The sequence below is a fragment of the Macaca mulatta genome, chromosome 7 (assembly GCF_049350105.2).
Source record: "Macaca mulatta isolate MMU2019108-1 chromosome 7, T2T-MMU8v2.0, whole genome shotgun sequence".
Classification (NCBI taxonomy): domain Eukaryota; kingdom Metazoa; phylum Chordata; class Mammalia; order Primates; family Cercopithecidae; genus Macaca; species Macaca mulatta.
Window position 1 is genome coordinate 136,297,081 of NC_133412.1, and position 16,695 is coordinate 136,313,775.

The following is a 16,695-nucleotide window of genomic DNA, read 5'->3' on the forward strand; positions in this document are numbered from 1 at the left end:
CTTTTTTCTCTAAACTTCTCTTCTCGCTTCATTTCATTCATTTGATCTCCAATCACTGACACCTTTTCTTCCAGTTGATCGAATAGGCTACTGAAGCTTGTGCATATGTCACATAGTCCTTGTGCCATAGTTTTCAGCTCCATCAGGTCATTTAAGGACTTCTCTACACTGGTTATTCTAGTTAGCCATTAGTGTAATCTTGTTTCAAGGTTTTTAGCTTCTTTGCAATGGGTTCAAACATCCTCCTTTAGCTTGGAGAAGTTTGATCACCTGAAGTCTTCTCTCAACTTGTCACAGTCATTCTCCACCCAGCTTTGTTCTGTTGCTGGCGAGGAGCTGCATTCCTTTGGAGGAGAAGATGCGCTCTGATTTTTAGAATTTTCAGCTTTCCTGCTCTGGTTTCTCCCCATCTTTGTGGTTTTATCTACCTTTGGTCTTTGATGACAGTGACATTCAGATGGGGTTTTGGTGTGGATGTCCTTTCTGTTTGTTAGTTTTCCTTCTAACAGTCAGGACCCTCAGTTGCAGGTCTGTTGGAGTTTGCCGGAGGTCCACTCCAGACCCTGTTTGCCTGGGTATCACCAGTGGAGGCTGCAGAACAGCAAATATTGCAGAACGGCAGATGTTGCTGCCTGATCCTTCCTCTGGAAGCTTTGTCTCAGAGAGGCACCTGGCCGTGTGAGGTGTCAGTTGGCCCCTACTGGGAGGTGCCTCCCAGTTAGGCTACTTAGGGGTCAGGGACCCACTTGAAGAGGCAGTCTGCCCGTTCTCAGATCTCAAACTCCATGCCGGGAGAACCACTACTCTCTTCAAAGCTGTCAGACAGGGACATTTAAGTCTGCAGAAGTTTCTGCTGCCTTTTGTTCAGCTATAGCTCCTAGTGACGGGAGCTCCAAAGTGACAGGGAGAATGGAACCAAGTTGGAAAACACTCTTCAGGATATTATCCAGGGGAACTTCCCCAACCTAGCAAGGCAGGCCAACATTCAAATTCAGGAAATACAGAGAACGCCACAGAGATACTCCTCGAGAAAAGCAACTCCAAGGCACATAATTGTCAGATTCACCAAAGTGGGGTGGATTCCACCTAGCTTGAGCTTCCTGGCCGCTTTGTTTACCTATTCAAGTGTCAGCAATGGCGGGCGCCCCTCCCCAAGCCTCACTGCCTCCTTGCAGTTCAATCTCAGACTGCTGTGCTAGCAATGAGTGAGGCTCCGTGGGCATGGGACCCACCAAGCCAGGTGCATGATATAATCTCCTGGTGTGCTGTTTGCTAAGACCATTGGAAAAGTGTAGTATTAGGGTAGGAGTGACCTGATTTTCCAGGTGCCATCTGTCACAGCTTCCCTTGGCTAGGAAAGGGAATTCCCTGACCCCTTGCACTACCTGGGTGAGGCAATGCCTCGCCCTGCTTCGGCTCTCGCTCGGTGGGCTGCACCCGCTGTCCGGCACCCACTGTACGACAAGCCCCAGTGAGATGAACCTGGTACCTCAGTTGGAAATGCAGAAATCACCCATCTTCTGCATCGCTCACACTGGGAGCTGTAGACTGGAGCTGTTCCTATTTGGCCATCTTGGAACCTCTAAATATGAGTTTCAATAAGTTTCATAGGCATTTCTAATTAGGTAGAACTTGTGACACTGCCGTTTTAGAGTTCAAACCCATTTAGATATCACAAATGTATATAGTTTAAGCTAATGTGACTTAGTAGGTTCAGAAAACCCTTCTTTATGCTGTAAAGGTGCCTATGAATCAAGCCAAAAGGATCAATTATATAGTCAACCATCCATCAGTAAAAAGCAACTTAAAAACACTTATGCATGTAAAATTTCTTGACTTGGGAGTTTCCAGCAGATTGCATCAAACAGAAAAGGCCTTTATAGCCTCTTGGAAACAGCTATCAAATTCCTAAGTAAGGAACCAGGGTGCTCTCTAAAAAGATCTGTACCCATGGTGGGGACATAGAGAGCCCCTGGAAGAAGGAGAATACAGAAGGCTGAGAACAGAAAGTATTGGGAGAGGGCTGGTGCAGGGTGGGAGGAGAAGCCTCAGGGAGTCAGACTAGAGGCAAGTGGGAATTGTGATGTGTAGCAGTAAGGAGACTAACCTTACCTACTCAAGGGCAGCCATGGGTAGCCAAGTACCAGCTGCTGGGGAAAAGCCTTGAGCTTGGGCATAATCTGCAAAGCTACATACATGTGAATCACTCTGCCTATGAAATAAATAATCAACATGACCATAAGACCTTCAGAGGGTTCACTGAGGGAAATTAGAGAGCACCTGCCCTCATGGGAATAAACAAAGGAATCTTAAAAAAAAAAAAAAAAACAGGAAAGAGCCTGGGATCTTTGGGATGGTTTTAATGTAGTTGTGTTTTGAAGCTGTGATTTGTTGTTCCACATCCATCCAGCCTTGTGATTATGAAATGAACAGTAAACATCTGTTTCCCCTCTGCAAATCCTTCTGTTCTTCTTCATGCTTTGACCTAACATTTGGGGAAAAGGAAAGAAAACAAAAACAGAAAACTTCTTACAGTACAAGTTCTCTGAGTCCAAAAAGACCTCTACTTAGGTCTTCCTGAAAGAGAAATGCATAAATTTGGGGAAAGGCAGATATTTTGTAACCGGAACTCAGCCACCCTCATCTGGACAGCCAGTTTACAATCACTGTTGCTGACAAGGACCAAGCCTTCCTTTAGTCTCTCCAGCTGTTTTAATACAAACTGGTAAATCAACTGACTACAGATTACCAACAAGAGAGAAACAACACTCTGCATGGCCTGAGCAGAATGCACCACAATGAACAAAATGATTCCTGATCTTTTTGCAGCAAGTTACTTAATTAGCTAACATTAAGTAGCTGAGTATTTACTGTGTGTCCAGCCCTGTGTTGCCTTTGCTATCTTGCTTGAGCCTCACATTATCTCTAGGTAGTAAGTATCCTCATTCCACAGACAAGAAAACCAAAGCTCAGAGAAGTGACATGTCCAACATCACTCAACAAAGAAATGGCAGAATTGGGATTCAAATCTATCAGCTCTGCAAAGGGGGCCCACTCTGATTAAGTTGGGCCCCCTTTCAAAACCTGTTTATCTCCTCTATCATTATTATTTTCTTCATTTACTTAATTTTCCATGGCTTATCTCCCCCTACAATATACAATTCCTGAAGGCAAGGCTCTTTCTGTCTTGTTTACTTTTATGTCCTCCATACCTGAGAATGAGCCTACAACATAGTAGCCACCCAGAACTGTTTATTGAATGATTGAATGATGAATGACATCCAAGAGTCTCAGTCTTAACCAGTGCACTACACTGAAGTTAGCATCCTGTGTGGACACTCAGGATAATTTTCTATGTTGAAATTATTTTATCCTCCCACATGCTGAAAGGATATAATGTAAGCACCATGAGCATACTTTAAAATAGATTATATTGACCTTATTTAAAACTTGTAAAAAAAATTGTTTTCTCTGGAAAAGAAAACACCAAAAGGTTTTGCTTCCAGTCAAATTTTAAGCTTATGAGTTCTGAATGATTTAGCTAGGCACAAAGTTGTTTTCCTAATTATACTCAGGATTTCTGTTCTACTTCTATTATATTCTGATGCTATATCTGAGAGGCAAAGGGAAAAACTTAATTACTTAAAGTATGTGCCGCATACATTTTTTCAAATAATGAGATTAATTAAGAGGAAAAATTATAAGCAAGTAATCTCCTTAATATATGCCAGATACAAACCTCCTAAGAATTATGAAGAATGTTCATAAAATGTAACAGTTCATCTCTTAGAAAATACACCAATTTTCAACTGGTATGCTTGCAAGAGATTCAATGACTATGTTCACATTCATTAATAATGGGGCACATTATACTTGTCAAAGTAAGAATTATTAGGAGGAAAAAAAGGCTATGCTCTCTCTCCTCAGGAGTCCTCCTCTCTGCTCATATTGAATTAGCTTGCACTGGAAGCGCTAAATGCTTTTTTATCTCAACTAAAATGAATTTCTTATGACATTTACAATAGTTCAAGGTGGTAAATAAGAGCCTTAAGAGTTTTCCATAGTACACACACTTTTAACCAAACTTTTCAAAAGAGACAAAGAGTTGATGCTAAATCTTAAGTGTCAATATTAGGCATAAACTTTGCTGTAGAGATTCTACTCTATTCATTTCATTCATTTATCCTCTTAATAAGTCTCCATACCATGTTCTTTCTTTTGGATAAACTAAATCTGTCAGGCTGGTCAGAGCCATTTTCTTTCCCTCAAGTCTAGCCAAGATGAAGAATGCCTCATTATTATCCTCAGAATAATTACTCTTCATGTATTTCAAGACCTAGAAAATTCTCATCCCTGTCATCCTCAGATGATACACCCAGATCCTTCTCACTCCCCTATAGCTATTTGACCTATTCTTTCCCCCTTTTAATGGACAACTTTTCGTGAATTCACTACAAGTCAATCACAAATGACTTGTATTTCAAATCTACAGCAAGCACACAGTCACTCTTGCACTTTTTGGTAGGAATAGGTATCTTGTCAACATGGCTAGGTGCAGTCCTGCAGGAGGTAAACTCTAAACGGTCTTTTAGATTACCTCTTTTTCTTTTTTCCCCTGGGTATGCAAGTTAATATAGGTCAACCTAATTAAATGTAGACAACTGAAGTCACCAACATGAAAGTACTACATTTCTCTTCTGGCATTTTAATAAATCTCCATTCAATTATCCCAGGTTTATCTACATTATAATATCATGTTAAAGCTTTCAAAAGACAGGATTTCTTTAGATCTAAGAATTAATACCATTGTGGAATCTTCATATAAGTTCAAGAGACCACATGGCACCTAATTAGAAATGCCTATGAAGCTTATTGAAATTCATATTCACAGTTCTGTCTCTAAATGGGTCTGGTTTCGAAGCCCTTATATGGACACAAAAATCTGCGTTTTTAACAAGTAAACTTTTCTTATGACCAGGCAAGTCTGGCAAATATAGGTATGTCATGGCACTTGAAGAGCATGCTTAACCTTGGCTCAACAGTTTTTGGTAGTTTAGGAGGCATTTTTGTCCCTGTGACTACCATAGATCACTGTGTTTTAGAGTAAGGAATATGGTATCATTTTAATAGATAGTCTAGTTTTACTAAGATTTAGTATGCAGTACATTACACCTCATCTTGAGTTACTCTTTTGCTTCATTCATTTCCTACCAGTTAACACATTAAAAGTTTCTTAAGGGTAGTGCACGTCAGCCAAACATCCTATTTAGCAACGTCACCAACTGCTACAGATCCAATTCCAGTTTCACTGGAAAAGATACTCTATACCACGGTAATCTAGAACTCAGCAGATTTTTCTGGATACAGGAAAAAATCTTAGGCTCTAAGCTATAAACAACCCCTGAGACAACTACAATTGACCACAAGTTATCTTGGAGCCTACTACTTCATCAACTAACCTTAAGTGTAGTCATATACACGGCAGAAGAAATGGCTTTGTGTCATCATAAAAGTTTCTATATGTGGTTCCTCAAGTAATTTCCGAAACTCTAACTGATGTCCAAGCGCTGTACTTATGGTAGGAGATGAAGAGTAGAAGAGGGTTAGGATATAGATAAATAGATATATAGCTTCAGTGTCACAAGCAGCTAGTAAACTTACCATAGTTTTCCTTTGTGATATCCCTACCGACTCAGCTTTCCCATCTTTTACCATCTCCTGAGCAATTTAGAAGACTGTTCCCTGTGAAATGAGGAAAAGAATTATATTTTATTGGCAGACACTTAGCTCCACTTTTACAGCCAGTATCTAGTTATTCCCATAAACCCTGCAATTAACTCAGAGCCCAGAAAAGAGCACCATGCAGAGCATTTTGAGGGTGAAAAGGGTCAGCCCACAGAAGGATCCATTTGTTCAGTAAAAAATGTTAGCATTTTTCCACTTCTTTGAAAACGGGGACCGGCAACCTTTAAAGAAAGTATCTGATAATGGTGACTTCAGAGGATTTAATGCACTTTTTTTTTTCATTTCATGGTTGTTGAAATCAAGAATCTACTATATCAAGAAATATTGTTTTTTCTTATTTAGTCTTTTTGCCTTCTTCTACTTCTTTTTTAAAGGTTTCTAAACTTTCTTTGGTATGTGCATTAAGAGTTCTCTTTTCTGGCTGGGCATGGTGGCTCACACCTGTAATCCCAGCACTTTGGGAGGCCAAGGTGGGAGGATCACAAGGTCAGGAGATCAAGACCATCCTGGTCAACATGGTGAAACCCTGTCTCTACTAAAAATACAAAAATTAGCTGTGTGTGCTGGTGTATGCCTGTAGTCCCAGCTACTTGGGAGGCTGAGGCACGAGAATCACTTGAACCCAGGAGGCGGAGGTTGCAGTGAGCCAAGATCACACCACTGCACTCCAGTCCTGATGATAGTGCGAGACTGCATCTCAAAAAAAAAAAAAAAAGTTCTCTTTTCCTCCCCCTCTGCAGTAGCTCTGCCTGGTGAATTTCTACATGAAGGAGAATGCACATCTCTCTAAGAGAAAAGCAGCAGTACATTAACTTGACGAGCAGCTTCTGATGAGCCAAATTTCATGATAGTACTATTTAAATTTCATCCTTTATTAAGAAATAAAATGACTTAAAATATTTTAATGGTATATATGAGAATCATAGAAATTCAGTTATGGAAATTACGCTGCGATGCAAGGACTAGCATATTTCTTCTTTGGTGAATTAATCAGAGATTCTGAAGAAATAATGCAAGTCTATCCCCAAGCAATGTCTATCAAATCTATAGAAAGATAAAATTAAATAACATTTTTCTCTGTGATTCTTCAAGGACAAGGTTTTTTTAATCCCCATTCTTTGTTCCACTAGGATTCGTTAGTATCCTCTTTGGTGCAGACAGTGATCCTCCTCTATTACTCCCCAAACTTCTGCTCTTTTCTCATTATAATATCAAGTCTCTTAATACCTGGGTGATTAAAAAAAATCTGTACAATAAACCCCATGACACAAATTTACCTATGTAACGAACCTGCACATGTACCTCTGAACTTAAAAGTTAAAAGAAAAAAAAATCTGGTTGGTTACATTAAATAGAAAAAAAAAAAAACAAAAACCAACCAAACAAACAAAATTCAGGTCTCAGAAACAAGAAGATTCCATGTAATCCATGTAATCTAGAGAGGAAGACAAGCTGAGGAAATACCCAGTGCCAGAAATCCTGGCTGGGCAGCTCCATCTCATTGGCCAGGAGATGTGCTTTCGAGAGAAGGATCTGCCTGGAATCCTGTTCCGTTACATCAGAGTAGGCACCTAACTTAAGGGAGCTGGATATTCTCAGAAAAGATCAAAGTGTTCCCTGGAATACAAAAGACTGCATTTTAACTTGACTTCCCAAACTCCTTCCTCCCTCATACACACTATCCTTCAATGGCTAATGATACAGAAATTCAAAAAGCAAAATGGAATTTTTTACTAAAGAATCTGACACTCTGTTCTATTTCTAAATATCTATGTTGTGCTTGGTCTCTTGAGGCAGTAAGACCCCACAAACTTTCCTACTTCTCCTCTGTTGTCTCTCAGCTACATGAGACCCTCTCTAAAACAGCTGCTCAGGCTGGGCACAGTAGCTCACACCTGTAATCCCAGCACTTTGGGAGTCCAAGACAGGGAGATTGTGTGAGTCCAGGAGTTCGAGACCAGCCTGGGCAACATGAGGAGACCCCATCTCTACAAAAAAAATTTAAAATGAGCCGGACGTGGTGGTGCGTGGTTGTGGTCCTAGCTACTTAGGAGGCTGAGGTGGGAGGATCACTTGAGCCCAGATCAAGGCTGCAATGAGCCATGATCGAGCCACTGATCTGAGCTTCGGCAAAAGAGTGAGATTCTGTCTCAAAAAAAAAAAAAAAAAATATATATATATATATATATACACTCCTAATCCCTCTGCCAGGCTCTTCCTTCTCACAAGGTAAGCCTCTTTCTTCCTGTCACACATGGGCTTATAGTAGGTACTTGGTAATAAATGCTGATTGTATTGCTAGCTCTGGAGAATGGTGATAGCATTCTCTGACATTAGAAATAAAATCAGCATTATATATGAAAGGATACAGCACTTTTTCCAGTGTCAGAAACACATTTCCCAGTGATGAGAACTGTGTTATGCATCTCCCATGGATAAGCCCAAGGAGTTCATTTTAAACTGCAAAATGAGAAATTTAAACTAGACAGGTTTGAATATGACGTTGCCATGCAATTTCCAAAGTGGTCGTGGCATCCTCCTGCAGAGGCTCTGAGAAGACTTCGGTGTGAGTGGATTCACTACATAATGGGCACAGCCTGGTGTTATGGTGGAACTGAATGTCAAGAGAACAAAGGCAGAAGAATGCAACTTTTTTTTTCTTCTTTTTTTTTTTTTTTTTTTTTTTTGAGATGGAGTCCTCCAGGCTGGAGTGCAGTGGCACAATCGGCTCACTGCAAACTCCGCCTCCCAGGTTCACGCCATTCTCCTGCCTCAGCCTCCTGAGTAGCTGGGACTACAGGCGCCCGCCACCGCGCCCGGCTAATTTTTTGTATTTTTAGTAGAGACGGGGTTTCACCGTGGTCTCGATCTCCTGACCTTGTGATCTGCCCGCCTCGGCCTCCCAAAGTGCTGGGGAATGCAACTTTTTAAAAAGCATCTTATTTATTGCCCTCCTCACCTCTGTGTTTCAGGATAACACAAAGGAGCTAGGGAAGGAAGGACATAGCTCCTCCTGCTCTCATCTCACCTATCATTGTTGAATGACAAAGGACAAGAAGGAGTCAGAGCAGAGTTTGGGCTCATGAGCAAATCAGTGGACCTTGAGTTTGTTTTTCACAGAATTTAGAGATGCAAGTCATGTGTGAAGATGTTCCGTCCTGGAGGCACTTTCTCCAAGTTTTATGCACTCTGCTGGGTATAGTTGAGAAGCAGGAAATGATGGTCAGCCATCTGGACTATTGGTTCTGGTGGACCTATTGGTCTAGGAAAGAGGTCCTATTTTCCTCTGCCTCCAAGGCCCCACCCGGCTTCTCTGTGTTGAGCCCCCACCCTTGACAGATGACTCTCCCTTAGTGTTGCAGATCACTTTTCTCTCCTCTTCATCCAAGTTTACATTTACATCTGACATGTTTAACGATTACCCTACTCTCCCATCATCTCAGGATCTACAAGTTGAGTATTGCCCAAAACCCCATTCTCTCATTCCCCTATATCAGTGCTCCTCTTACTGGGAGGTAATTATTATCTGCAGAGTTTCATGGAAAAGTTATGAAATATTCATAGAGGCTAACTTTCATACCTATCGCATTAGTTCAGTGCTGGGAAGGATGTTTTAAATATGAATATCCCAACCTTGAATTTCAAGGGCACCACTGGAAGAAAAGACAGAGAAAGGCAGAGACAGAGACACAAAGACTTCCTCTCTCTTGGTGGTACAAGAAGGAGGGAGATATACTAATATATTCCTCGAGTATTGTTCTCCAATACCCCTACACAAACTCTGCTCTTTCAGATTAGGGTTCAACCTCATCCTAAAAAGATGATGTCAACATGTTTTAATTTTTTTAAAGAAATGATAGTATTATCCATGAAAGTTCTTTAAAGGTTTTTATAGTCTCATTTCATAGTCCAATTTCACTCAATCCTGAGAGCCTCTAAAAATAGCTTGTTGAGCAAATTTATTGCCACAGCTCACAATCTCTCTCTACTATGTCATTTTACATTGAAACCAGGTACTTAGGAAATATCCTGTCTTCTTGATAGCACAGTGCTCCAGGAGTCCCCAGGCAATTAATCTTTGCTAGCCAAATACTCCCAAGAAATCACACATTATATAATGCACATGAAAGCGTTTGTGTGCTGGAAAGCACTATAAAATGTTATTGTTTCTTATTAATAAAAAATCACTTAATGTATTAAGTGTGCCAGGAGTGTAGAATGACATAAGGTGTAATTAGCCACAAGGCACAGCAAAATCCTAAAACCAAAGACATCCTCTTTCCCCAACACTGCATCTCTAAGAATGTAGTTAATCTTTATTTGTTCCTTCACACATACATAAGCAATATGAATACATGAGTGCCAGAAATAGGGCTCAGAACTGGAGGTCTCTGCTTCATGTACTGTAACTCATGCGCACGGTCTTGTTCCTTTTATGGGTAGAAATGCCTCCGAGCTGTTTGCATTATCTCAGCAGCAGTTGGGGGAGGGGGGATCTGCACAGTCCACATCCCTCAGCCACAGTACCAGAAGAATCGTTTCTAATCAAGCATGTAAATCCATTTGTATGACCTTAGAAAGACTCCCAATAAGAACGTTTGGATATTAAAACACTCTATTCTAAAAGACATCATTGTAATTGTACTGTTTACTGTTGATACTATACCTAAAACAATGTATTATCTAGTGAAAAATCCAGGCCTGCTTTAAACAGAATAGTTAATAAGCACAATGAGTCCCTACTAGGATAGATCTAGAATTTAGTTATTTGGAAGATTTTGTTTGTTTCTTTCCTGATTCCCCTAGCATTCTGACTTTGGAAGTTAATGCTCACTCTTACCCCACACTCCCAGTTTGGGAGCCCTGAGCCCAGCCCCTCGACCCCATCTCAATTTTGGAAGTGTTTGAGGTCAATCTTCAAGGAAAGCCAGTGTCCTCAGATGTATCCAACTATCACTTAAATAAACTATCATTTATACTTTTTTTCTTTTTTTTTTTTTTTAATGGAGTCTCGCTCTGTCGCCCAGGCTGGAGTACAGTGGTATGATCTCGGTTCACTGCAAGCTCCACCTCCCGGGTTTACGCCACTCTCCTGCCTCAACCTCCCGAGTAGCTGGGACTACAGGCGCCAGCCACCACGCCCAGCTAATTTTTTGTATTTTCAGTAGAGACGGGGTTTCTCGGTGTTAGCCAGGATGGTTTCGATCTCCTGACCTCGTGATCCATCCGCCTCGGCCTCCCAAAGTGCTGGGATTACAGGCATGAGCCACCACACCTGGCCTCATTTATATATTTTTAAACAATAAAGGTTAGAAGTTGATGCAGGAGAAAAATTTCCCCTTGGAGCAACATAAATTGCCTCCAGCTTTCCAGGAGAGGGTTATATTTGCTATCAAAGAAAAAAGAAAAGAAAGCCATTTATAAACAATCTCATCCCTATTCCCATAAACATTGAAAATCTTTCATTTCTCAAGCAATTTCAACTCTAAAATGCGTACTGAGAGTTTCTGAAAACCTATTTGATGTTTTCATCTTTTTTTTTTTTTTTTGAGACGGAGTCTCACGCTGTTGCCCAGGCTGGAGTGCAGTGGCGCGATCTCGGCTCACTGCAAGCTCCGCCTCCCGGGTTCCCGCCATTCTCCTGCCTCAGCCTCCTGAGTAGCTGGGACTACAGGCGCCCGCCACCGCGCCCGGCTAATTTTTTTTTTTTTTGTATTTTTAGTAGAGACGGGGTTTCACTGTGGTCTCGATCTCCTGACCTTGTGATCCGCCCGCCTCGGCCTCCCAAAGTGCTGGGATTACAGGCTTGAGCCACCGCGCCCGGCCTGATGTTTTCATCTTTACTTCTGTAAAAATAACAATATCTCATTGAGACTTCTGATATGACCATGATTGTATAAATCCAGTTTTCTTCTCTTCTATTCCTGAAAACTATCCAAAAGAAAAATGAGAAACAAAAACACAAATTGTATTTTCAGTAAAACGAGGACACAGACTCTAAAGTATTTTTGAAAAGGATGCCAAAAAAACAACAGAATTCACAGAAGAGACAACAGTGGGAAGTAGAAAGAAGGACCAGTGGTGTCAGGTCTCAGAAATGTCCCATAAAAATATACTTTTTTTGAAGGCGAGGGACATGCCTGGAGGGGAAAAGGACTACAACCCATGTATATAAAAGAGGTTCAGAAAAGAGATGAATCTTGCAGGTATCAAAAGCCTTCAATAGACCCAGTTCACATCACAGAAGCTAAGGGCTTCAGGAAGAATAATGTAGATCGAGCCATATTTATCTGAAGACATAGTCTCTGTAACAATTGAAAGTATCAGCCTTTTCATGTAAAAAAACCTGCCCAATCAGGAATACCCCTTTGACCCCTTCTCATGACCATTCACAATAGCTTATACAGAAAAATTCACCTCTTCATATAATAATCAATTTTTGAAAGAAACTAGTATTGCACTTAAAGGTGCCAGAAGAAATAAAGGAGGAAAAAAATCAGCAAAATTTATTAGCAGATGAGACTCGTTTTCAGGAAAAATAATGCCATATGATAGGTAAATATTGTGAACAAATATTTTGCTATAACTGAGAAAAACATAATGAAACAATTACCTCTATTAAGAAAGACAACAAGGCAAAAATGCAAGAAATCAAGAAGAGATGGCAAGACACGTGGAGATAGTGGAATGTGGGCTAGCAAAACTCAGGAAAGAACTAGAAGGAAAAATAAAGCCATCAGAGAAATGCAGATAAAATTGGAAACAGACCCTGTAGAAAACACATTAAGGGGTATGAGAATAGAGATATGAAAAGTAAGCCAGATGTAACATAAATAGCTTAAAAGAATTAGAGAGAAAACTATGTATAAAACAATATACAAATAAAATAATAAAATATGAATATAATATATAAAATTACATATAAAAGAATAAACAAGGGAAACTCAGCATATGTATAACTGGAGTTCCCAAAGGATAAAAGAATAAAAGCATAGTAACATCATAGACCAGATTTGAATATTGCTCAAGAAAAAAAATATCCTGGAGTGAAAGACATGAATCTACACCTTGAAAAATTTTTGCTAGGATAATTAACCTGGCACAATCAATGCAAATACAACTCCTAGAAAAGTTAAAGAATGCTAGCTTTAAAGAGACAGGCAAAAAAGATCACATCACTTAATGAGATGAAGGGAGTGTATTAGATTGTAGTAAGACCTATTCCTGCCGGGCGCGGTGGCTCAAGCCTGTAATCCCAGCACTTTGGGAGGCCGAGACGGGCGGATCACGAGGTCAGGAGATGGAGACCATCCTGGCTGACATGGTGAAACCCCGTCTCTACTTTAAAAATACAAAAAACTAGCCGGGCGAGGTGGCGGGCGCCTATAGTCCCAGCTACTCGGGAGGCTGAGGCAGGAGAATGGCGTGAACCCGGGAGGCGGAGCTTGCAGTGAGCTGAGATCCGGCCACTGCACTCCAGCCTGGGCGGCAGAGCGAGACTCTGTCTCAACAAAAAAAAAAAAAAAAAAAAAAAACCTATTCCTAATACTAGAAGATGATGGGGCAATACCTAATGATAATCCAAAGAAACGAAGTGTGAGCTAACTATTCTTTTTTATTTTATTTTATTTTATTTTTTTAATATACAGAGTTTCATTCTTGTTGCCCAGGTTGGAGTGCAGTGGTGCGATCTTGGCTCGCTGCAACCTCCTGGGTTCCATCAATTCTCCCACCTCAGCCTGCCGAGTAGCTGGGATTACAGGCGCCTGCCACCACACCCAGCTGATTTTTGTATTTTTAGTAGAGATGGGGTTTCACCATGTTGGCCAGGCTGGTCTCGAACTCCTGGCCTCAGGTGATCCACCCGCCTCGGCCTCCCAAAGTGCTGGGATTACAGGCGTGAGCCTCCACGCCCAGCTGAGCTAAGTATTCTTACATTCAGCAAATAATACTTCAAGTAATGGCTACAAACAAACTGTTTTGAATATGCAAGGACTCTAGGAATACTGGTCTCATGAGGCTTTCTTGGAGAAATAAACTAATATAAGACAAATTTCAAGCAGCAAAGATTGAGGAACCTATAGTAATAGCACTAGGAGTTAACAGTAAATGTATTTAGCAGTAGAACTAAGACACAACAAATGTAGGTATTAAACTGACAGAACAAAATGTAAGTATAAGAAGCCTTTCCAGTATAAAAATAATATGGCTGGGCACGGTGGCTCATGCATGTAATCCCAGCACTTTGAAAGGCCTAGGCGGGTGGATCACTTGAGGTCAGGAGTTCAAGACCAGCCTGGCCAACATGGCAAAACCTCATCTCTACTAAAAATACAAAAAACATTAGCCAAGCACAGTGGCAGGTGCCTGTAGTCCCAGGTACTCGGGAGGCTGAAGCAGGAGAATTGCTTGAACCCAGGAGGCAGAGGTTGCAGTGAGCCGAGATCGCACCATTGCACTCCAGCCTGGGCAACAAAGTGAGACCCTATCTCAAACAATAATAATAATACCATCAACAACAATTGGGAACGGAAATAAGAAAGGGGGTGGGGAACAATGGGCACATACACCAATTGCTTCTTCTGTAGAAACTTGGAAATCAAAAGAACACTTAAAGCTAACAAGTTTAATAATAGACGTATACATGTGATAAATCCTAAGAAAGATAATACTATTCACTGAAATTGGATAATGGCAAAAAGGAAGTGAAGAGGAGAGAAAGAAAATATGTATTTATCGTTGTTCATAGTAAGGAAATAATAAATACTCTAAAAAATGGAAGAAAAAGGCCATTATATGAAATTAACAATGATGAATTAATACCTAGTACAAAAATGTGAGCATTCTTAAATATCAGTGCTATACATACCAGAATATTTATTCTAAATATAGAATATGTAATATGAAAGAATTAAGACCAATCATAACTGTCATATCAATAACTGTAAATGGCCAAAATTAACCTTTTTTAAAAAAGAGTATTTCTGAATGAATTGCAAAGCAAAACCCGGTTTTATGCTGTATACGGAAGACATACCCAAAACTAAATGATTCAGAAAAATATTTGTTAAAAGATAGTCAAAAGTTCATAAGATAAATGCATAAAAGGAAGCAAGGTCTTGACTGTATTATCAAACACAGTAAAATTCAGATCAAAATGTACCAAAAGAGAAGAGGGCAGTTTATAATGCTAAAGAGCTCAAAACAAAGTGAGAATATAACGTATAACTATCAATGCATGATATAACATAGTATCAATAGTCTGAAAGTAAAATCTAGAAAATATAGAAGAGAAATAGGAACACATTGGTAAAAGTAATCTTTAGTTCACTTCTCTCAGTCTATGGTAGATCAAGTGGATGCAGACAAAAAATCTCAAAAGAAATATTTCCAGAGAAGAAATAGAGAAAGTTGTTAAAGGGCTAACCACCGCCCCCCAGCAAAAAAAAAATTACCAATCTCCAAGGGTTCTGTAGGACAACCTACAAATGAAAGTACCAGAACCAGATGATTTTGTAGGAAAACCCTACCAAACCATTTACGTGATATTAGAACTATTCGAGAGCATCAAAAAAGAAGGAAAAGTTACAAATTACTTTTGTGAAATAAGTATAACACTAATACCAAAGCCCAACAAAGATTTAACTAAAGAAATCTACAGAATAATCTCATTTTAGAAATATCAATACATGACTACCATATGGCTGATAAAAAAAAGAAAAAAATTATTAAGCAGTAGAAATATCAATACAAAAGTCATATATAAAATACTGCCAAATAGAATTCAGCAGCCAGGTGCAGGAGTTATCCAAAGTGTTTTAAGGATGGTGCAACATCAGAAAATCTGTTAATAAAATGTATCATTTTAGTAGGCCTGAGGAGAAAGATGATATGATCATCTTCATGGAAGATATTTAAGGCATCAGAAAAATGAATTACTAAAATTTAATTTAAACAACAAAATAGGGAAATGATGGTATGATAGCCTCAATGTTGACCACTGTCAGTTCCTTCCCTCCCTCTATATATAACATGTCCCTCCCTCTATACATCAAGGCATCTATACATCTCCCTCCTCTATATAGCAATAAAAGGAGTTTATTCCTCAACTCTTGAATCTGAGCTGGTCCTATAAGCGTCTTAACCAAAAGAATGCAGAGAAATTGAATGAAGAAAAATCTAAAGGACACAAAAAGGAGCAATACCCTACAAGTCATTAAAACAGATAATAAAATCTCTAATTACAGCAGTGTGGGACTGACAAATAAATGTACCAACAGTCCAAAACAGTACTGTATAGAAAGCCGAAAACACAGAAAATACAAAGGGGACTTTGGCAGAAGAAAAGCAAATTATTCAACAAATACTTTGAGACTGCTGGATTTGACAATGATTCTAGCTTAATAACACACTTGACTGGCAAAGATGTAGAAAAATAAACACCAAAGACGGATTTACAAGAAGCTAATGAAGATTACAATTCAGAGCCCCTCATTTGCAGGGGCACCTTCCAAGGTTCTGGAATGGCTGTAAAAAGGTGCTCACATGGTCATGGATTAATTAATTTGAATTTAGTCACATCGGTATAGGGTTTTGCTGCTTTTATGCCCGGTTAAGTTATTGCTAGCCTCCCTAGGATAAGAATGGCTTCCAAGAATATTCCTGTGGCCTGCCTACCAACTCCCCTCGTGCTGTAGGACAGAGGTTAAAGGCCATAGATTCCATTGTCCTATGAGCATGTCCAGGCACCCAGCACTGGAAGGATAAGTTGCAGAGGTGATAAAAGGCTTGATATGTTTCTCATTCTAAATAAAATATGTGTATACTTTTACACTAACTTTGTATTTCTGTTGTTGGATTATCTTTCTTAAAGAAAACTCATCCATTGATTGATGGTGGGAATGTAAACTGGAGAGCAAATTTATCAGAATTTCAAACACATATTCTTTT

The 16,695-nt window shown here is 39.8% G+C and overlaps 1 protein-coding gene and 2 long non-coding RNA genes across 5 annotated transcripts in view; 2 read left to right on the top strand and 1 right to left on the bottom strand.

The window, feature by feature from the left end:
• Window positions 1-16,695, top strand: part of RHOJ (ras homolog family member J) — a 113,774-nt gene that overhangs the window by 27,042 nt on the left and 70,037 nt on the right.
• On the top strand, window positions 596-11,158 carry LOC144330276 (uncharacterized). Its single transcript, XR_013396305.1, has 2 exons — window positions 596-7,762; window positions 8,522-11,158. It is a non-coding gene; the product is annotated as an uncharacterized LOC144330276 (long non-coding RNA).
• The window catches only part of LOC114679578 (uncharacterized), an 89,065-nt gene continuing 74,726 nt past the window's right edge, over window positions 2,357-16,695 (bottom strand). Inside the window, exons 2-3 of the long non-coding RNA XR_013396304.1 lie at window positions 5,662-5,742; window positions 2,357-2,485 (exon numbers count right to left, since the gene is read on the bottom strand). This is a non-coding gene — a long non-coding RNA (uncharacterized LOC114679578). The remainder of the gene's footprint in view (window positions 2,486-5,661; window positions 5,743-16,695) is intronic.